Raw genomic sequence first — 23,977 nt, forward strand, 5'->3', positions numbered from 1 at the left:
GAGTTAAGTTTATGATTATGAAATAAAAACTAAACTAACAAAAGAATGACCCTACCAAGTGCTGGCAAATAGGCAAAACAACTAGAACAATCACACATTGCTGATGGGACTACAAAGTGGTACAACCAATTTAGAAAACAGTTTGGCAATTTCTTATTAAGTAAAATTATACAATTACCAACAATCTCACTACTATGTATTTACCCAAGAGAAATGTAAACTTATATTCACAAAAGTCAACAAACAAATGTTTATAACATCCCTATTTAAAATAGTCACGAACTTAAAACAACTCAAAGTCCTTCAATGAATTAAGGGATAAACTGTGGTAAATCCAATAAATCAAATACTACTCAGCAATAAAAATGAATGAAATCATGATATACAAAACAAGTTAGATGAAATATTAAGGCACTATCCTGAATAAATGCATGTATAACTGTCTCAAATAGCTACATACTTTATGATCCCACTTAGTGGCCATTTTTGAAAACATAAAACTAAACAACAAAGTGGTTGCCAGGGTGAGATAAAGAGAGTACAACTGTAAGGGCCTATTTAGCCAGAGCAGCTCTATCCGGTTAAACAGTGATTTTGTTGTTTATGCAGTAAAACTTAAACTGCCCCTGCCCCCACACCTCAGGGAATTTACTTAAAAACAAGTCCCAGAAACCAGTCCCAGGTAACAAAGCCCAAATACAAGGGTGGGTCAGGCCAGGTGGAGGTATCCAATCAGAAGGGGGGCATACTGTCTCCCCAACTACCAAAGAGTATGGGCCCCACCCTCTGGGCACCTTTTGGGTGCCAATTCTGACCAAGGTGATAGGCTAAGTCAAATATCTACTCTAAAGTAAACTGTAATTCAATTGGTCACTTATATGTGACCTAGAATGACTATGCAGCTTTCTCTGTGTGTTACAATCTCACTGGCCACCTGTGCGTGGTCAGGCCCAACCACATGGCCTTTGCCCTTAAAAGCTAGTCTGTAAGGCAGAGAGAGGTCGCCTCTTTGCAAGAGACGACCCCTGCCGGTCAGTTTGATTCTTGATGCCTGGCGTGAAATAAAGCTTTGCTTGACCTTTGCTTTGTATCAGTCTCGCTCCTTTGACCATGGACCCAACAAAACTACATAGAGATAGCATAAGGGAATTTTATGAACTAATGGAACCATCTGGGTATCTGCATACTGACTGTGATGACAGTTACATGAAAATCTACACATGTTAAAGTTCATCAACTGTACGCCCAAGAGGCAATTTTACTGCATGTTCATTAAAAAAATTAATTTCTGCTACTTAAACAAATAACCTTTAAGTCACGAAGATTTTTCCCGGATATTTAGTTTGGGTTTTACAGTCTATAAGAATCCTCTCATTTATTCTGGCTACTTTTAAGATAAAACAAATGAAAATTTCTCTGCTCAGTCCTAACACAAAATCAATAGCCTAAAAGTCAATTCCTCTAGTCAGTGCATCACCTGCAAAGGAGTCTAATCACAACCTACCTAATTGAAGAGTAAATCTTGACAGGTGCTTAAGGGCATCATAAAAGAACTTTCATTAATTAAAAAAAAAAAAACTGATTTATAGCCAGAGAATTCCAGGGAAGGAAAAAAATGTAATTAATTCTACTTCAAATGCATTGAGAACATTCTAACATTGGAGAGTAAAACATAATCATTTGTTTCCACCTTTATTATCAGGCAAAAATTGTTTTACTTGAATAAGAAGGTGAAGCAAAAATGTAAATTAGATAACATAATATTTCAGAAATCTACGCTTCTGCAAGAGTTTTACCTGAACTAATACAGCACTACTACAAGCTTTCATTATACTGCACATACACACAGAACAAAACATTCAAACCCATACACAACAATTGGCTTAAATTTTAAAATCTAAGTAGAAAGGCACTACGTGTCCTGAAAACACCTTTTATTATTATTTAATCTGATTCCTAGGTTTATCTTAGGTGTTATTTTTTAAAATCCTATTCAGGCAACTATTTTATTTAAATAAAACTCACTGATTACTTTTTTTAAAAGAAGACAATTGTTCTCAGTTGTGCTAGTAAATTTAGCAACAATTTTACATTGCTATACTTTGTTTAAAAGAATCGGAGTTTTTTTTTTTTTTTTTTTTTTTTTTTAAAGCCAATCTCCAACTGCACTAATTTCAAATGGAAAACAAAAACCTCTGTAAGAAACAGTTTTTGCCTTAAGGCTTTTTGTTTTCCTAGTATTACATTCAATTAGAAGTGAAACGGCCTGCTTCAAGAATTTAGGTTTATTCTTCCCAGAAACACATTTGGAAAAATATATAACTTCTGAAACCATATCCTTTCAAACTGAAGCCACTTCTGTGTAACCAGGGTACGAATTCACTAAGGCCAGTTTAGTTTTAACACCAGCTAAAACTGCACCTACTGCAAATCAGTATGCTTATTCTTCCATGTAATCTTCTCAGTAAATGTTCAATTTACTAAACAAAGGCTGCTTTAATAATTCAAATCTGATGTCTAAAGATGCAAATATACCTGTCAAAAGCTTCGATAAGTCAGTAAATTTCATCTCACTGTGGCATTGCATGTATTTAAGTCAATACTACATTTTAATGACCAAAACCAGAGGATCTTTTCCCTTCTCTTTTTACAAAAATCAAAAGAACCTCAGTTATCTTTATTATTGTACTGTTATACTCCCAGCCTCCTCAAAAGTTTCCATTTTTTAAATTTACTTATTTATTTAGAATTTTTATTTACTCATTTGAGAGAGAGCGCGAGAGTGAGCAAGCATGAGGAGCAGAGAGGAGCAGAGGGAGAGGGAGAAGCAGGCTCCCAGCTAAGCAGGAAGCCCGACATGGGACTCGAACTCAGGATCCTAGGATCATGAACTGAGCCAAAGGCAGACACTTAATGGTAACTCAGGCACACTTAATGGTAACTCAGGCACGCCAAAAGTTTCCATTTAATAAGAATTTTTGCATATGAATGAAATTTGACCGGATGCTACACTTTCCTAGATACTCACTGAAGCATAAAAAAAAAAGCCCACAGAAAAAGCCCATTAATGCTTTAATGATTACAGTGCATTAAAACACCTCTATAAAACAAAAGCAGCTATCGCCTTCCTCAACCCACATTAATATCATGCAAATTTAATAGGACAATACCCATCTTAACATAAGCAAATGAAATGAATTTTTCATCTACTGTTCTAAAATTTCTTTTATCAGAAATGAAATTTTGTGTAAATATACTTAGGCTACTTGTTTGGAGACATGAAGAGTCATATGGATAAGATATCCATAAATAATGTTAACTGCCAAAGAAATCAGGAAGGAATTTGCAATGACCAGGATGGAACTAGAAGGTATTAGCTGAGCGAAATAAGTCAATCAGAGAAAGATAATTATCATGTGATCTCCCTGATATGAGGAATTTGAAAGGCAGAGTGGGGGGCTTTGGGGGTAGGGAAGGAAAAATGAAACAAGATGGGTTGGGAGGGAGATAAACCATAAGAGACTCTTAATCTCATAAAACAAACTGAGGGTTACGGGCGGGGGGGCATGGTTGGGTTATGGACATTGGGGAGGGTATGTGCTATGGTGAATGCTGTGAAGTGTGTAAGCCTGATGATTCACAGACCTGTACCTCTGGGGCAAATAATACATTGTATGTTAATAAAAATAATTAATTAAAAAGAAAAGAATCAGGAAGGAATTTTGGTTGGAGTTCTGTGTGTACCAAAATTAAGAAGGTGTCTTAAGATCCTATGTGACATGTATGCTGTGGAGCTCACACCTTTGCAACAAATATATTTAACCACTTGCCAATTGTTTTGATAAGAAGTTCTGTGATGATCAAGTTTAAAATTAATGCTGGTATATTATCTATAAAACTCACACACCAATGTTTATTTCAACCCATCATTACTAAAGTTCCTCATTGCTGCTCTGGGACATTACATAGCATAGAATAACCTTGACTATCACTGAAAAAATTAAGAACTGTCTTTTAAAGTCTTTGAACAACTGGTAAGAATCCTGTGGCTTTTCACAAAAAACAGACTGACACTCAGCACACAGTGTGAGAACAACAGGGAGTTGTATATGAAGAAGATAGCTCTAGGCATAGTAAACAGATAGTCTATCTCTTCCATTATTTTATTTTTATTCTTTCACTCATTTTCTCCCATTATTTTAATAGGCCATCTATCCATGGAAAAGCCAGATTGAGAAGTTTATTTTAATGTGCTTCAGGGTTGGCAATTTTTTACTATCTATTGATGAATACAGGGCTTAATAGAACTGCTGATTTTTTAAAAATTGGGTAGGTACTTTTTGGCTGTCGAACCCAGGAGAAATAAAGCAAAAGTGCCAATTTATATGATGACAGCATTTGTAAAGCTGCCTCTACCACTCTGGAGTTTTAACTCAGGAAAGGAAGATGGAGTACATGAAAATTTTTAAATCCTTTTAAAAATTCTTCAGCAGGAATCTGATTAAATCTTAACTTGCCATCTTAGTCTGGACTGAACTCAAAATTCCTCACTGCTTTTAGAGTAGAAAATATCAGAAAAGAGATAAATCAGATTCTTAACAATGCAAAGGAAAACCAAAGTAAGCCTTTGTGAACAGTATCTGTTAAACACATAAGATGTAAAACACTGGTCTAGTGGTGGGATGAGGAAAGGACCAAAACAAAGAACACTAGTATCTGTTTTCAAAGAACTTAATGTAAATACAAAGAACATGAAGAATCCTTTATAAAGCACTGCTCTGGTTTGTTTGTTGCTCTAAGTTTGCTGCTATATACATACAGGCTGGGCAGGGAATGTGTCTTGTCTTATTTATCACAATAGCCCCAGTGCCTATTGCAATGCCTGGCACAATGTAAGTAATCAGAAATTATTTGCTGGACAAAGATTTTCAACAGCCATGTCAATACTGATATTTGCTTTCCTTCACTTCAATGACTTAGCCCCTTTTGACAGACAGAACAGCCCTCCAAAGATGTCCTTTTCTCCTTTCACTCCTACCCCCAGCCTAGCTTTCCTTACATGACAAAAAGATTTTCAGTTCTTATTAAGATTAAGGAAGCTAAAATGGGGAGGTTGGCCTAAATTATCCAAGTGGGTCCAATCTAATCAACCACAAAAGTCCTTTAAAGTGAAGAGGAAGACAAAAAGTGGATCACAGAGATGAGACAGAAGAAGGAGGGGGAAATACCTTAAATGTGAAAGGGACTTGACCTGTTGTTGCTGGCTTTTAAAATAGAGGAAAGAATGCCGTAAGTCAAGGTATGAGGGTAGTCTTTAAGGTCTGAGAAGGGTCCTTATGGGAAAGCCAGTAAGGCAACTGGGATGTCAGCCCTACAACTGGAAGGAAAAGAATCTTATCCTGATGAAATCTTGATTTTAGCCCAGCTGGACTCTCCTGACTTACAGAATGTATGTTAATAGATTTCTGTTGTTTAAGCCACAAAGCCTGTAGTGATTTGCCACTGTAGCAATAGAAAACAAATGCACCTCCTTTAATTTCTACTCTAGCAACCTGAATGTATAGCCTCTTGTCATCACCTTGACACTCTTTCAAAGATCTTAAATCCTTAAATGCTTCAATCTGACCACAATCTCCTATTAACTCTTCTACTTCATGCTGCTGGTACCTGTCTTTACGAAGGAAAATACCCTGTTTAAAGGAAGGGATATCCTGAAACAAGATGTGTTGTTTACCAATCCCAAATTCTATTTTCTAGTTACAATGCTCAGTCAGCATCCTACCAAAGAGTGCATGATTGCCCCACAGAATGATTATAATAAAACTGCAAATTTCCTTGCAACAGGCAGTACCGAGGACATACACAGAAATGTGTTATTGAACAACCCAGCATGTCAAATCCAGATTAATTTACTTTCAAAGGAAAAGCCTTTTGTTTTTAAATCTGGAACCATTTCTTTGCCTCTTTATATTTATATACTTGCTCTAAAATATTAAAAAAAACTCATAAACAATCTGTTTAACAGTAATTAGAATTTTATCTAGTTAAAACAACAGCAGAGCACGCCACAACACAGATGGCAGAAGACTTTCTCCTTGCTTGATCAGTGTCAAAGAACTGTTCTCCTATTTCATGATTAAGAAGAATTCTGTTGCAGGCCATCTCATTTACAAAACATACACTAGTGAGTGAAAGGACAACTTTATTAAGAAAGCCTTTGTTCAGCAAAACTCTTGGCTATTTCTCAATGTAAAGATTTTTCTTACTGCCCAGATAAAACCTAGCCAAATATATGATTAAGGCATCAGAATGGATGGAAATCTGTACTATTGATCTCACTCTGGTTCCAAGTCCATAAGCACACTCATTCCTTATGGAAGTTTTCAAACTTGGGGCTCTTAAAAATCCCAGTATTCAACTTATACCCCAATGAACTCAGAATATCTGGGGATGGGACAGGCCTAAGTACTTTTAAAGATCCCAAAGTAGTTCCAGTATGATTTATGACTAGCAATGTGGCACGGTATAGTGCACTTTATGGAACTGGCGGCCTGGGATCTGGCACTGGTCCTGCCACCAGCAGCTTGGGTACATCACTGACTGGGAAGCCATTTCCTCATCTGTAAAAAGATAAGGCTAGGTAAATTATTGCTAATATGGAACATATTATGAGTCTAGGATGAGATTCCTTAGTTCTCTTCTAAAGATTAAACTGCCTCAATTTTAAATGCCTCCCCCAACCAAAATCCAAATCCGTGACCTGATACTTTTTCCAGCCTATTAAGAGCTTATTTTTGTAAGGAAAGATTATTTTATAGTAGGGAGCAAATTTAGCTATCTACTTCAACTGCTCAAATTTTGATACATCATTTTGTCTATCCAGGTCATAAAGTAGTATATGGACTGGGGATGATGGGAACCTTGAATGAACTTAAAATACAGCTTGTTATAAGACTATTTCTTGAAATCCCATTAAATTATATACTTCATGTATTCTGATTTTCCTAAGTAGCATTCCTGGTTTTACGTAGGTCACAGAGGTGCAACATGATTTTAACTTTTCACTAATGTTAACTTATTTCATAAAAGCAAAGCATTAAGTTCACTGGAAAACAGGGGTTGAGAGAACTCCCAAAAAGCAGCTGTGTTTGGCAGCGTCAAGCAGAGCCCTCACCCTCAGCCAGCCCTCTCACAAATGTATGCTACCAGAGATGAGGGTGCTTGAATAAAAGGCTAATCCATTCAACATGTAAGCGCTTCATAGTACCAGCGTTTGGGGACTAGGTGGCACACTTTTATAATGGATCTCCAATGATTCCTGCATTCATGGTACTCACAGGCTTGTGTAATTCCCTGTTCCCTTGAGTGTGGGCTGGGCCTACTGACTTCCTTCTGAAGATCAGAATAGGGCAAAAGTGAAGGGATGTCACTTTTGTGATTAGGTTAAAAATGATGATGATGTCCTACTTGCTAGCACCCTCTTCTGCTGGTACTCTTTCTTGCCCTCTTGCTTACTTGCTCTGAGGGAGATACTCTGGAAAGGTCCACGTAGTAAGGGACCAAGGGAAGCCTCTGACCAACAGCCCAATAAGGAAATGAATCCTGCCAACAACCATGTGAGTGAGCTAGGAAGTGGATCCTTCCACAGTAAACTTTCAGATGAGACTGCAGGCCTACTCAACACACTGACTGTAGCCTTGTAAAAGACCCACCTAAGCCATTCCTATATTCCTGACCTACAGTGAGATGACTTTTTTTTTTAAAGATTTTATTTATTGATTGATTGATTTGATTTATTTATTTGATAGACACACAGGGAGAGAGGGAACACAAGCAGGGGGAGTGGAAGAAGGAGAAGCAGGCTTCTTGCCAAGCAGAGAGCCCGATGCAGGGCTTGATCCCAGAACCTTGGAACCATGACCTGAGCTGAAGGCAGACGCTTAATGACTGAGCCACCCAGGCGCCCCAGATGATGTGGTTTTGAGCTGCTAAGTTTTGAAGGCAATTTATTAGGCAGCAATAGATAATATAGGCACATAACACTGAACACTGTACTAAAGGAACCACGAGTTGAGCAATGAGTAGGATCAAGGTATTAACAATCTAGTAATGGGTGAGAGACATGAACATAAAGGTAATAAAGTGTTTTAAGGAGTCTAACAGAAATACGTATGTGCAGGGTACAGTGGCGACTTAAGAAAGAGTTTGTTTTTGGAAGGGCATAGGCAATGAAGTTCTCTGAAAGGGGGAATGTGAGTTATAAGCATGAAATATAATGGTCAGTTTGGAAAACTATAGGTAATCTGGTAAATCTGGAATATAGAGGGCAGAGATGATTATTGAAGTGCTCCGACTTCAAAAATGTACAAGTGTTTATAGGTAGCATAAGAGTCAAAGAGCTTTCTAATATTGTATATGCACAGTATAACTTTAATTAATTAGTAAACTTTCAACCTCCACTAGATTACAGAACATTACTTTATTATAGAATAATATCACTAATTATGAATAATGGTCTATGCTCCAAGATAGGACTTAGCGAGGGCCAAGCTTTCCACCTGTATACTAGATCCCAATTACCCTCCACCTATGCAAGGAAAATGCTCCAGCAATGACCTCTTCTCTCTACTGCACTGCCAAATATTCCCCTTCTACGGGGTCATTCTCACCCCATATTTAAAAACAAAAATAAACTCCCTCCCTTAACTCTATATGCCATGTGAGTACAGCTCCCCCTTTATAATTAAATTAAAAAGTGTTGTCAATACTCACCATCTCATCTCTTGAATCCCTGTCAACCAGGTTTTATTCTCCACCTATTTGTCAAACTTGCCCTTAATAAAGTCAATGACTTCCATATTGCTAAATACAATGATCAATTCTGTCTTCCTTCTACTTTACCTGTGACCAGCAGCTAATACAAACAGTAACTCCTCCTATAAAATACATGGTTCGCAGAACACCAACTCTCCTGGTTTTCATCTTTCTCTGGTTCATTTCTCTTCTCCCTAAATACAGAATGTTCCAGAATTCAGTCCTCGGACCTCTTCTCTCTAGTCTGACACTAATTTATAAAAAGAAATATATATATTTGGTTTTCTCCGTTTTTGGCACAAAACTCCTGAAACTCTTGGAATTTCCTAAGAGAGGAGAACAATAAAGATGTCTTTTGGTTGTGTTAATGAGGTGATTTAGAAAGTACCAAGGAAGTTACAGGAAGACCAACCTGAATTCAGAAGGTTGAAACCTTCAGTCCTACCCATGAAACTTTCAGTCTCACCCACTTGACCTCTGGAAAAGGAGAGGGGCAAGTGGCTAGAGGTTGACTCAGTCACCAATGGCCAATGATTTAATCAATCGTAATGAAGCCTCCATAAAACATACAATAGGAGGAGTTTAGGAAACCTTCCAAGTTGAGAAAATATTGACATCTGTAAAAAGAGTGATGTACTGCTCCCTGGGAGCCCAGAAGCTCTGCACCCTTTCTTCATACCTTGCCCTATGCATCTCCTTCCACTTTGCTATTCCTGAGTTACATTCTTTTATAATAAACCAGTTATCTCTCAGTAAAGTATTTGAGTTCTGTTAGCCACTTCTGTTAGCAAGAATAGGGGTCACTGGGAACACCTAGACTTGTGTCTAGCATCTGAAAGGAGGATTAGTCTTGTAGGACTGAGCCCTTAACATGAGGAACCTGAAGCTGTCTCTGGACAGTTAGAACTGAGTTTAAATTGTAGGGCATTCAGCTGGTATCTCAAGAACTGCATGGTGTTGGGGGAAAAATGCAGTTTGGAATCGGGTATAGAACAGTACTTCCATCTACATTCACTCTCTAGGTAACTTCGGCTCAGGTCATCTCCAGGTACTGAAATGAAGCTTGTATCAGGCTCCCTGCTCCCTTTCCTTCTGCCCCTCCCCCACTCATGCTCAAGTGTGTGCGCATGTGCTCGCTCGCACGCTCTCTCTCTCTGTCTCAAATAAATAAAATCTGTAAAAAACAAAACCAAAACAAAACTCCTAAATAACCTCACCACCACCCAACCAACAAACTTGCTTCTCCTTCCACAGTCTCCCATCTTAGCAAATGGTAACTATAAGCTTCTAATAGCTTAGGCCCAAACATCTACTGTTAGTCCTGCTTTCCCTCTCCCTGATTTCTTATCAGCAAAACCTGTTGTCTTCAATTTTAAAACAGAATCCAACCATATTTCATCATCTCCACTGCTACCAAGCACACACAGATTATGACGTCCTTTTTTAAGATTAAAAGGCAAAGTCCCCTTAAGTTCAATTAACTAGCTTGCCGTTACTTCTCTAACCTCATCTAATATTCTCCCTTAGGCTCACTCCACTCAGTCACACTGGCCTCCTCCCTGTTCCCCGAACACATGAAGCACACTTTCCTTATAGACACTGAACTTACTTTTACCTTGGAACAGGAATACTCTTCTCTAAGACCACTGTTTGTATAGATTGTTCCTTCATGTCTTTGCTCAGTCGTTCCCTTCTTTCTCTGGCCTGTGCTCTCCTCCAGCACCTCCCAACATTCCCAATGGCCTTTCCATCTCTTAATTTTCTCTACAGTACCTATTGTTATCTGGCATACTATGTATCTCATCTGTTATTTTCTGTCTCCCTTCACTAGAATTTAAGTTTCATAAGAACAGGAATTTTTGTCTCTTTTCTTTCCTGTTGTATATTGCTATAGAAGAGTACCTGAAAATAGTAGGCACTGTATTAACATTTTTGGTCAATGAATGACTGAACCAACCAAGGGGATCCTGCCACTGACTCATTCTAATGTCGTTAGGGGAATAATCTCGATAATTTCAAAGGTACCAAAATATTACATCCATATTTCAATCATTATGACTTAAGTTCTGGCAGATTTAAGTCTCTAATTACATTCATATTGGGCTCATATTCGTTCATTCCCTTCGATGAATACTAATTATGTGGGGAATAGTAGGGCAGATTCATCTTAAACAAGGAGAACCCCTATTGATTCTTTTTTTTTTTTAAGGATTTATGGGTTTATCTGAGAGAGAGGGAGAAAGAAAGGGAGGGCAAGAGGAGACACAATCTCAAACAGAATGTGCACCAACTGCGAAGTCTGAGTCAGGGCTCCATCTCACAACCCTGAGATTAAGACCTGAGACAAAAGCAAGAGTTGGATGCTCAACAGAAGGCACCCCCCAGATTTATTTTTAAAAATAATTTTCCATAGGGGTGTCTACGGAGGCTTAGTAGGTTAAGCGTCTGCCTTTGGCTCAGGTCATAACCCCAGGACCCTGTGATCAAGCCCCTGGACAGGCTACATGCTCGGTGTGGAGCCTGCGTTTCCCTTTTCCTCTGCACTCTCTCTCAAATAAATAAAATCTTAAAAACATTTTTTTTCTATAGATAATCTAAAGTGAAAAATCTACACACAGTATTTCGTAGGATATAACTGTTAAGAATTTGCAAAGTCTAGGAGTAGAGAAGAGGTTAAGTAAAAATTTCAATCAAATTTTACTAGTACAAAAAACTACTTTTAAGATTTTATAAATTTTTTCATAGGTTAATTAAAAACCTTTGCGTAACACAGTATCATGTATTTTCCATCTATACTCCACCCTACATTTTTCTTCTCTGAACTATCAGTGATAAAAGAAATGAACTATTTAGATGAAACTTAACAGATTCTCAAAGAACAGGACTTGATCGAGCTGAGATAAAATAATTTTATAACTATATTTTTACATATGTATAATGCTTTACACAAATGCTTTCACACCTTTATGATCTTCATACTGATATGTACAGTAAGCAGGCAGATATTATCACACCGTCACCCACCTCCCACATACTTACACACACTTTACAGATGGAGAAAAATTGAGTCTTAAAGAGATTAACTGACTTGCTCAGGGGCACAAAACTATGTAAGTGGTTCAAACTGGATGGTAACCAAGTTCCTTCCAATACAAGTCTACTGTTTTCTATCACGACGTATTACCTCGCCCAGTGATTAAAGAAAGGTACCACTGCCTAAGTCTACAAAATTTGACTATAAAAGCGTCTGCGTTCAGGACTGGATATTTTCACATTCCAACCTATTATAAAATGATTTGCAGATGCTACAAATGTGCTAACATTCTCACAGAAAAAAAGGAGAAAAAGCCCAAGAAGTCAATAAAATGGGAGTAAAGAAAACTCAGTATCCAAAGCAGTAGTGATATGATTAATGGTTATTCTCTGCACATAAGATAAATGTTTTTTTTAAAGATTTTATTTATTTATTCGACAGATCACAAGTAGGCAGAGAGGCAGGCAGAGGGAGAGAGAGAAGCAGGCTCCCTGCCGAGCAGAGAGCCGGATGCAGGGCTCTATCCTACACCCTGGGATCATGACCTAAGCTGAAGGCAGAGGCCCCAACCCACTAAGCCACCCAGGTGCCCCAAGATAAATGTTTTTGAACCATTCAACTACCAAACAGATACTTAATACCACTGCAGCCAGAAGAAGATATTTAACAAAGTCAATTCCAGGTAAAAATCACTTCTAAAACTCATACTAGGTCCTTATCTGAACAACCCTGGAAATTCAGAATGAAATAAGAGTGAATTATTTTTGCCCATCTCCCGTAAGGTTCAACTCAGCTTTAGATCAACAAATAGTTTCATGACTTGATTCATCTGGACTTCTTCATGAAGTCCTCTAATATTCTAAGATGAGGAGAGAGGGATTCCTTTATAATTCTATCTGCATCCTAAAGCAATACAAAAGTGGGTCAAGAGACTCTTTAAAAAGAGTACATTCCGTGTGAGATTAAAAGCTTTGTTCTTCCTATCATCAGAACCTGTGTGTCTCTCACCCATATTAAAAGTTCTCCTAGCAGAAATCTAGGTTCATTTATGAAGCCAAGTCAGGCTTACCTGGGACTCTCAAACTGCAAATATGGCTGCCAGTCCAGTGAGCAATAGCACACAGGAACTGATAGAACCTGGCCTAAGTAGGGAGAGCCATTCACTTCTAGGACCAGAAAAGACTAACCTAAAAATATATAGTACTTCACTACACATGGTTTGTTTCTTTGAAACAGTATTTGCTACCACAGATACTCTTGTTACTTCCATTTTTCAGCCAGTATCTATGGACTGACATGCTAAATCAGACTTTATTTCCAGTTCCTTCAAGAAAATAAACAGTTGGAGGGAAGTTAAAAAAAAAAAAAAAGACTTAAAATTACTCTAAAGGAAATATGTGATGCAATTAATAGTGGTTTGGGACCAACACCCTAAGTAATAAAAATTATCTTTGTCTGGAATATCCCCTGCAAAGTCTGAAATAGAGTAAGATAAGCAAGATGCCTAGGGCACAATATTTAAGGAGGCTCTGAATCCACAGGCAGTTCAAGTGCAGGATTGGCACCTGAGAGTGTTTCCTTAAATTCTGTACTGTAGGTGCCCGACTGCCTCACCAATTCAGAGCCCTGATCTACTGTGAGATATATATATCTATATACATATTCATCAATAAAATATATATTCATCAAATATATATATTCATTCACTGTGATATATAAATATATACATGTGTGTATATATATAAAATTATATATACATATGCGTGCGCGCACGCGCGCGCGCACACACACACCTATGCATGTATGTATAGATATACGTTCATCAAAGGCATAGTGGAAGATTATGTGGCTTTAAGAACTACCTAAGCAGAATTTGAATTCTGAAATCCTGATCACATTCATCATGACCATCTTCTGAATATAATGAGAGGCTTGACATTTTGCACATATTCTGGAAAATGACAATTGCACACATCTTTAGAAACAGGAAAATTTATAGTGTAAATGGAAAAATTTAGTGTTTATGGAGAGATTTCCACTTTGAACATGAAGGACAAAGAAGGGCTGGAATTATTCTTCTGTCTCAACAACTAAAAACTAGACAAAATATAGGAAACAACTGTTTTCAAACACTGAACAAAGGCGACATAGGACTGTGATCCCAGACTACTGCTCATCAAGGGCAATAGATTAGAGAAACCTCTAGTTTTCCACCTGGAGGTAACTTCCAGGCAATGGTACAGAGAAGTTTGATAACCCCAAAAGAATCCAGCACTATTACTGAGTTAAAAAGACACAGATCAAAGTTTAGAGAGGTCAAGGCGGCTAGAACTATGTGTGTGGGTGTAGGATACAGACTAACTGAGAGGAGAGATCTACACAAAGAAAGAGGTCCAAAAAAATGCCTGAGGGTTCTATTGGATCTTAGCTGAATACAATTTGTACATGTAGAAAGTGAAACCGCAAGAGGTAAAATAAAAAATCAAACTCTAAGGAAAGACTATTACCAGGAAGCTGTTAGATAAAAATTGTCAGAGCTCACAAAGGGCCAGGAATTGTTAAAGTTTCCCCAATCCAAAGTGGAAAGATCTTGCTGAATATGGAAGCCACCAGTAACCCCAGAAGGGCCATGCCTTAGAAGTGAGGTTAATTTGCTCCTACACCACAGGGGTGCCTGGATAGCTCACTTGGTTAAGCATCTGCCTTCGCCTTAGGTCATGATCTCCGTGTCCTGGGATCGGACCCCACTCAGGAGCAGGCTCCCTGCTCAGTGAGGGTCTGCTTCTCCCTTTCCCTCTGTGCTCTCAAGTAAATAAATAAAATACTTAAAAAAAAAATTAAAAAAAAATTAGTCCTACTGTAAAGGCAATTCTGGGGTTGCCCTGAAACTGCTTAAAAAGAGGATATAAAAGGACCAAACTTACCTGCAAGTAACTAAGCAGTTTACCATAAAAATTCTGACATTCTTTAATGTAATACAGCAAATTCCAGCAAACATAAAACAAAGATAAGCATACAATAATCAAAAATCAATAATCAAAAATATAATAATCATAAAATAATGAAAAAATATTTTAAAATACCAGACAAAAATAGGTTTATGAATAAACAATAAAATGTGACCCATGAACTAGAAAACCATAGCCAGTATTAATAGAACCAGAAATGAAAGAGAGGAGCAAATCAGATGAAGATATGAGAATAGTTAAAAGTGATATATTTCCTCAATAACATAAAAAAGTATTTGAATATAATGAGGAGACAAGGAAACCTATAAAAACAAATCAAATGGAACATCTAGAGATGAAAAATATAATATCTAAAATAAAAATATCATTGGAAGGGATTTATAGTAGATAAGCCACTGTAGAAGTAAACCTGAAGACCAAAGAGTAATACTATTTAAAAAAGGAGAGAGGGGTAACAAAGATGTTCCCCTTCCCCAAATGAACAGACACAGTGACCCGTGGGATAGTTATCAGCAGTCTAACATAACTGAAGCATGAAAAAAAAAGAGGTAGAGCAATGTCAGAAAAAATAATGGCTGAGAAAATTTCAATTTGTTCAGTACCTCAAATTCACAGTTCCAAGAAGTCCAAGGAATCCCACACAAGATAAACACAAAAACGTATTCACACGTACACATAAAGTACCTCATAAACCAATTACTGAAAACAGTGATGAAACACCATAAAAGCAGCAGGAGGAAAAAGTACATTACACACAACGGAACAAAGAATTACCACAAATTCCTCCTCAGAAGGTATCCAAGCCAGAAGACAACAAAATAAAATCTAGCAAAAAGGTAAAAAACAAAGTGACCTATAATACAGAAAAGAATTAATATACCAAGCTCAAGCCTGCTATCCTTAGAAAACATTCTCTAACTAATACAGGTGGTTTACTGTACCTAATGTGTTTGTGTAAACAATATGATTTATGCTAAACACCTACTTTCCTTCTAGGAGACTGGTATTTTGGTGCACGCTAGGCGGAGGATACTCATGTGACCAACTCTCAATAAAAACTTTGGACACAGAGTCTCTAATGGGCTTCTCTGTTAGACAGCATTTTTCATGTGCTGACACAATTCATTGTTAAGAAAATTAAACATATCCTGTGTGACTCCACTGGGAGAAGATGCTTAGAAGACTCCTGTGCTTTGTTTTCTCCAGACTTTACTCACGTACCTTTTCCCTTTGCTAATTTGGCCTTGCATCCTTTCACCGTAATAAATCATGAGTGTAACTATATACCCAGTCCTGAGAATTCTCCTAGCGAACCACCAAACCTGAAGGCAGTCCTGGAGACTCTTAATACACTAAAATCCAGTACCAGAAAAAATAACTTTCCAAAATGTTGATAAGATACTTTTTAGACAAAATTGCGAGACTTTCTCATCAGCAGACTTGTACATTAAAAAAATGAGGAGAAATAATTTCTGCAAAAGAAAACTGATGATAAACAGAAACATGAATCTATACAAAAAAATGAAGAGCACTAAAATAAGTAAATATGTCAATAAACATAAAATAAATTTTCCTTATTTTATTTTTTAAATATTTTATTTATTTATTTGACAGGGAGAGAGATCATAAGTAGGCAGAGAGGCAGGCAGAGAGAGAGAGGGAAGCAGCCTCTCCACTGAGCAGAGAGCCTGAGATCATGACCCGAACCAAAGGCAGAGGCTTAACACACTGAGCCACCCAGGCGCCCAGATTTTCCTGATTTTAAAAGAATAATCTATTATGGGGTTTGTAAAATATATAGAAGTAAAACATATGATAACATTTGGAAAAGTAATGGGATAAGGGAAAAATATACTGTGCTTAAAGTCACACATTATACATGAAGTGATAGATTATTTGTAGAAAGACTGTGGTAAGTTAAAGGCACTTATTATATCCATGTCAACCACTGAAAAAGAAAAAAAATAGTTATAGCTCATAAGGCAAGAGTGAAGATAAAATCATATACTAAATGTACTCAATTTAAAAGATGGTAAGAGGGGGGCACCTGGGTGGCTCAGTGGGTCGAGCCGTTGCCTTCGGCTCAGGTCATGATTTCAGGGTCCTGGGATCGAGCCCCACATTGGGCTCTCTGCTCAGCAGGAAGCCTGCTTCCCTCTCTCTTCCTGCCTCTCCACCTACTTGTGATCTCTCTCTGTCAAATAAATAAATAAAATCTTAAAAAAAAAAAAAGATGGTAAGAGTAAAAAAAGTAGAGATGGAAAAAAGGAAACAAATAGCAAGATTAGCAAAATGGGCAAGATGGCCCAATCACATTATATAACACCTGACTGAAAGGAAGAGATTATCAAATTGTCTAAAATATTGTCTAAAAGAAATCTACCTTAAATATAAAAGACAAAAAGGTTAAAATTAAAGGATTATAAAAATATACCAGGCTACCACTAATCAATAAAGAGCTGGAATAGGGGAGCCTGGGTGGCTCAGTGGGTTAAAGCCTCTTCCTTAGTTAGGCTCAGGTCATGATCCCAGGATCCTGGGATGGAGCCCCACGTTAGGCTCTCTGCTCAGCAGGGGGCCTGCTTCCTCCTCTCTCTCGGCCTGCCTCTCTGCCTACTTGTGATCTCTGTCTGTCAAATAAATAAATAAAATCTTAAAAAAAAAAAAGAGCTGGAATAGCTCTCTTAATATCAGATAAAGTATATTTCATAGCTAAGACTATTACCAAAGATAAAAAGGGTCATCTCATAATGATAAAGGAATCAATTTAATCATAAAGATGTAAGAATTCTAAACCAAAGAGCTTCAAAATACATAAAGCAAAAACTGATAAAATTGCAAGGAAAAATAGACAAAACCATAATTATTGTCAGTGATTTCAACACTATGGTCTCAATATGTGATAGAACAAGTACACAGAAAACGAGTAGGGATATAGCAGACTTGAACAATACTATCAATCAACTTGATCTAACTGAATTTAAAGAACATTCCACCAACAGCAGAATATATATTATTTTCAAATACACACAGAACCATTATCCAAGAGACTATATTCTGAGCCACAAAACCATTCTCAATAATTTTAAGAAGTTTAAATCATAAAAAAAGTCTATTATCACAAAGGAATTAAATTACAAATTAAAATCTGAACATCTTCAAAATCCCCAGACATCTAGAAACATCTGTATCTTAAAAAATAAAGTCTGGGGCGCCTGGGTGGCTCAGTGGGTTAAGCTGCTGCCTTCGGCTCAGGTCATGATTTCAGGGTCCTGGGATCTAGTCCCGTATCGGGCTCTCTGCTCAGCGGGGAGCCTGCTTCTCTCTCTCTCTCTCTCTCTGCCTGCCTCTCCATCTACTTGTGATTTCTCTCTGTCAAGTAAATAAATAAAATCTTAAAAAAAAAAAAAAAGAAAGAAAGAAAGTCTGAAATCAACGACCTAAGATTCCACCTTAAGAAATTAGTAAGAGAAGAGCAAAATAAACCTAAACAGTAAATAAATGTTCTCTCCTTTTCTGTAAAAAAAAAAAAAAAAAAGTAAGCAGAAGATGTCGGGGATAAAGAGAATAAAAGGTTAGGACAACAAAACAGAAAACAGGTAGAAAAAAAGCTAATTTCTTGAGATCAGTAAAACGTAAAATGGTAAAGACACTTTGGAAGACAGTTTGGCAGTGTATTATAAAACGAAACTTTTTTTTTTTTTTAAGATTTTATTTATTCATTTGACAGAGAGAGAGAGATAGCACAAGCACGGGGAGGAACAAGCAGAGAGGGAGAGGGAAAAGCAGGATGCGGGGCTGAATCCCAGGACTCTGGGATCAAGATCTGAGCTCAAGGCATCCAAGTGCCCTATAAAAACAAAACATATTCTTATACAATCCAATTGACCCAAATGAGTTGAAAAATGTATCTCTATACAAAAACCTGGACATTAATATTTATATAAGCCTTATTTATAATTGTCAAAACTTGAGGGGTGCCTGGGTGGCTCAGTCAGTTAAGCATCTGCCTTCAGCTGAGGTCACGATCTCAGGGTCCTGAAATGGAGCCTGACATCCAGCTCCATGCTCAGCAGGAAGTCTGCTTCTCCATCTCCCTCTGCCTCTCCCCCAGTGGCTCATGTGCACTCTTTAATAAGCGAATAAAAATTTTTTTTTGTGATAAGTGAATAAAATCTATAAACAAAACAAAACAAAAACTTGCAAGCAACAAGATGTCCTTCAGTAGTTGAATGGGTCAACTGTGGAACATCTATACAATGGAATATTCTTCAGGGTTTTAAAAAGAGCTATCAAACCATGACAAGACATGGAGGAAACTTAAATGCATATTATTAAGTAAAGGAAACCAATGTGAAAAGGCATATGACATTCTGGAAAAGTCAAAACTATGCCCTGAGTTGGGGGAGGGAGAAATGAACAGGCACTGCACACAATTTTGGGGGCCGTCAAACTACTCTATATAATGCTATAATGGTGAATATAGGTCATTAAACATTTGTCCAAACCCATACAACACCAAGAGTGAATCCTAACGTAAACTATGGACTTTGGGTGATAATGATATGTCAATGTAGATTCACTGAGTATTAGTGGTGGAAGAGACTGTGCACACGTGAGAGCAGGAGGTATATAGAAAAATCTGTACTTTCCACTCAACTTTGCTGGGAACCTAGAACTACTCTAAAAAACAGTCTGTTTTAAAAGAAATTTTCAGGGGCGCCTGGGTGGCTCAGTGGGTTAAAGCCTCTGCCTTCGGCTCGGGTCATGATCCCAGAGTCCTGGGATCGAGCCCCACATCAGGCTCTCTGCTCAGCAGGGAGTCTGCTTCCTCCTCTCTCTGCCTGCCTCTCTGCCTACTTGTGATCTCTGTCTGTCAAATAAATAAATAAAATCTTTAAAAAAAATTTTCAGGGGCACTTCCGTGGCTCAGTCATTAAGTGTCCGCCTTCAGCTCAGGTTGTGATCCCTGGGATCCTGGAACAGAGCCCACATTGGGCTCCCTGCTCAATAGGAAACCTACTTCTCCCTCTCCCACTCCCCTGCTTGTGTTTCCTCTCTCGCTGTGCCCCTCTCTGTCAAATAAATAAATAAATAAAATCTTTTAAAAAAAATAAAAGAAAATTTTAAGTCCATGAAACCAAAAGCTGGTTCTTTGATATAACTAAAACCAAGAAACCTCTAGCCTGACTAATCAGGAGGGAAAAAAGGCAAAGAGGCAAAACACCAATATCAGAAATAGGAAAAAAAAAAAAAAAGAAAAGAAAAGAAAGAAAGAACTAGGAGAGAGAAATTATAAACATTAGAAGAATAAGGGAGGGCATCTGGGTGGCTTAGTTGGTTGAGCAGCAAATGCCTTTAGCTTGGGTCATGATCCTGGGTTCTTGGGATCAAGTTCCACATTGGGCTCCCCCTATTCTGTTGGAAGCCTCCTTCTCCCTCTCCCTCTGCCTGCTGCTCCCCCTGCTTGTGCGTGCTGTCAAATAAATGAATAAAATCTTTAACGAATGAATGAAGGAAGGAAGGAAGGAAGGAAGAAAATGTTATGAACAATTCTATGCCAATAAATTTAACAACTCAGATGAAACAGATAAATTCCTTGAAAGACAAACTACCAAAGCTCACTCAAGAAGAAATAAACAGAATAATCCCATTATCAGTTAAAGAAATTGCAATTGTAGTTTAAAATCTTTCCATAGACAGAACTCCAGGCCCAACTGACTTCATTGGTGAATTCTACCTAAAATATAAGAAATAATACCAAACCTAAAAAAATCCAGAAAATTGAAAAGGAAGGTGGGAATACTTCTTGACTTAATCTACAAGGCCATCTTTGTCCTGATATCAAAACCAAAGGCATCCTAAAAAAACTACAGACCAAATCTCTCATGAATATAGACACAAAAATTCTTAACATTTCTGTAAATCAAACCCAACAATACATAAAAAGCATAATGCATCATGACCAAGTGGTGTTTTTATGAGAAAAGCAAAATTGGTTTACATTAAAAATGAATTGTTAAAAAAAACCTTTATATAAGATTCTATCCTTTAATGCAGAATACATGTTCTAATTTTTTTATTCTTTATATACTCATGTTAACACTTTTCTTCATTTGCAAGAAGAATAAAATCTTCCTCAAAAAAAAAAAAAGATGTAATAATTACATGAAAGCAGTCTAAGAAATGTAATGAAGGAATGAGCAAGACAGGGAGGGAGAGTGTGTTTGATTCCTCCATTGCAGTAATTGTGAGGTTATTTAGTCTCTAAATTTCAATGTTTTCTGGTACAGAGTGGGGATATTAATACTCTCCCATCAGGCTGAAGGAAGAATAAAGTACATAAATATTAGGTACTTGGTATGTTAGTACATAGTAACAAAGTCAACATACGTTAGTTCCTTTTTCCTTCCGAAATCTATAAGCAGTATTTTTCATATAAAAAAGGCAAATTACAGAGCTGGTCTTCTCATTTAGAACCACATCCAACATGACAGAGAGCAGCAACTAGATCAAAACAAAAAGGTAAATGATGTCAATTCAAGGAGCATCTATGTTTTCAGATTTTAATGTAATAAAATACAAAAACTGTATTTAACATAGTTTATTAATATATTCATATTCCACTTGTACATTAACCTAAGACATGATGACTATATTAAATAGTATTTTAAAAGTCAAATTCCTCACCATCACTTTAATTTCATTCAACACCAAAGAGGAATTTTTGCTTATTAGAGTTCTCAGAAATGAAATGCAAATCTCCTTTGGCAATAACAATCAAACTCCACCCACATTTCTGTGGGAGACCTCAGGATTCTCCAAAAGAATAATGTCCCAAAAAAGGAAAAAGTGCATTTGAGAAAAGTCAATAACTGGAATAAATAAATAAATAAATAAATAAATAAATAAATCCATCAATCCTGCAAGCAACATAAAGCACTACAGCTTACATTTACTCTACGGTTGCTATCTTCGAAAACAGCTTTAATCAAGGCAAAAATCTGAAGTAAAAATATTGTAGGTAATACCTGAAAAGCTGCTACTAGGATACACTTAGTAGAATCAAGCATTCAAACAACTGTTTACAATAAAACATCTTTTACTCATTGAGCATCTAATTTCAAAAAAGCTGCACACACCTTTATCTTCTACTGATAGCTCTTGAATACTCAAAACCTAAGATCAATTATTTTTTAGGGCTAGAATCTTCTGGTTTTTTTTAGGTTTTCCTCCTTTAAATGCCCACTCTTTAATTAGTGTAACAATTAAGACAATTTAAAATTGTGTTACTCCATACTTCTCCTATTTCTTTCACATCATTTTATTTGACTCCTATAAGAACAACTTCACGAGAAGATATTTCATCTTAGAGAGAAGACAGCTGTAGGTCTGAGAGATGAAGTGATTTGCCCATGATCAAACATAACTGGAACCCTAATCACAATCCAACTCACTTTCTACTTTATCACAATGCTCCAGGCAACTTTTGAAGAGAGAAAGGAGATACAAATCAAATCACTGAAGTCTCTATGTAAATGGCAGCTAAGTCAATTATCTGGAGGTGAAAGGGGTTAAAAATTATTGGTTACAAGGAGAAACAGATTCAAATTTGCCAACTATCTCCAATCTTTTCACTATTTCAAGATTCTCTTTTTAAAGAAAGGAATGCTTACTAATTGCTGTATTGCTTTATATGATAGAAAGCTCTGAACATAGGCAATTAAATCAGTAAAATATGACTAAGCATATTTTGACTCATTATAAAAGTCTACCAGAAAAAGAATGAATAAGAAACCTCAGAGCACTAGGACACAACCAAAGCAGACACTATGACTGCTCCAATATCCATTCCACAACTCTACGTGGCAGCAACTAGGAAAGCTGACTTCAGCTCACCCTCACTGCCAGAAATTCAGAAATAAGGGCAATCATGCCAAAGAGACAGGAAGAAAAGTTTTCTGGTAGCTTCTGGTTAAGTTTGTCCTTTCTGTCCAGAGGAAGCTGTGGTGTGTCCCACTGGATGGGGGGGGGGGGGGGGGACTAAACATGGGGCACTCTGATTGGGCAGAGGCTGATGCCTCTGGTGGTAAAAGCATTCACCCAAGGGAGAGCAAAGGAGATGAAAGTTTACTGAATTCAAGGGAGCAGCAGGCAGGACAGCAACAAAGATTATCTATGATGAGGCAGCAGTTAAGTGCAGAGTGAGGGAGTTATGCAGACATACGAATTTTCCTTTCTTTGGTAAACTTAGGAACTGTGCCTGGGGGGCTCAGTGGGTTAAGTCTCTGCCTTCCACGCTCAGGTCATGACCTCAGGGTCCTGGGATTGAACCCCCCCCCCCCCCGCCCCCGCATTGGGCTCTCTGCTCAGCAGGGAGCCTGCTTTCCCTTCTCTCTGCCTACTTGTCAAATAAATAAATAAAATCGAAGGAAGGAAGGAAGGAAGGAAGGAAGGGAGGGAGGGAGGGAGGGAGGGAGCTGTGACTGGTTGTAACTGGCCAGTTAGGGCCTATGGTTATTTTGAGGTAGGCTGCTTATTGAGCCTGTTTGCAATGCCTGTTTGCGTTTAGCTCAGTGGTCACCTGGGGCCTTTTTATCTTATTTAGGTTTCCATTGCTGAAACTTGTTGCCTAAAAGCAGCCTCTACAGATGCCAGACTTTTCTTCCTTGTAGAACATATGGTTCCTTCATGGCAACCATCATACAACTACAGAGAAAGTCCCTCCTTGGCATAAAGCCAGTATTATGGAACCTAAAGTAGAACAACGCAAAGAATCTTGAATTCTTGGGATGCCTGGGTGGCTCAGTCGTTAAGCGTCTGCCTTTCGCTCAGGTCATGATGCCAGGGTTCTGGGACTGAACCCCACACTGGGCTCCCTGCTCAACAGGAAGCCTGCTTCTCCCTTTCCCACTCCCCCTGCTTGTGTTCCCTCTCTTGCTGTGTCTCTTTCTGCCAAATACATAAATAAAATTAAAAAAAAAAAAAAAAGATTCTGAATTTTTGGTGTCTTCAGTAGGGTAGTAAAGAGCGAATCCTGAAGACTACTGTCCTTTAACACTGCCGGTTATGTTAAGACAAAAATCTTTCTTGTTACATATTTGGAATGGGCCTTTGATACTCAGAGCCAAAAGAAGCCTAGCTGAAACAGACACTGAGA

At 37.6% G+C, this 23,977-nt stretch overlaps 1 protein-coding gene and 1 pseudogene across 3 annotated transcripts in view; one reads left to right on the top strand and one right to left on the bottom strand.

Moving 5' to 3' along the window:
* GLCE (glucuronic acid epimerase) overlaps window positions 1-23,977 on the bottom strand; it is a 115,665-nt gene that overhangs the window by 66,731 nt on the left and 24,957 nt on the right. The gene's annotated exons all lie outside the window — the stretch shown is intronic.
* LOC309868105 (peptidyl-prolyl cis-trans isomerase A pseudogene) overlaps window positions 1-23,977 on the top strand; it is a 49,063-nt pseudogene that overhangs the window by 916 nt on the left and 24,170 nt on the right. The window lies entirely within an intron of this gene.

This window comes from Mustela nivalis (genome assembly GCF_964662115.1).
Source record: "Mustela nivalis genome assembly, chromosome: 6".
Taxonomy (NCBI): Eukaryota; Metazoa; Chordata; class Mammalia; order Carnivora; family Mustelidae; genus Mustela; species Mustela nivalis.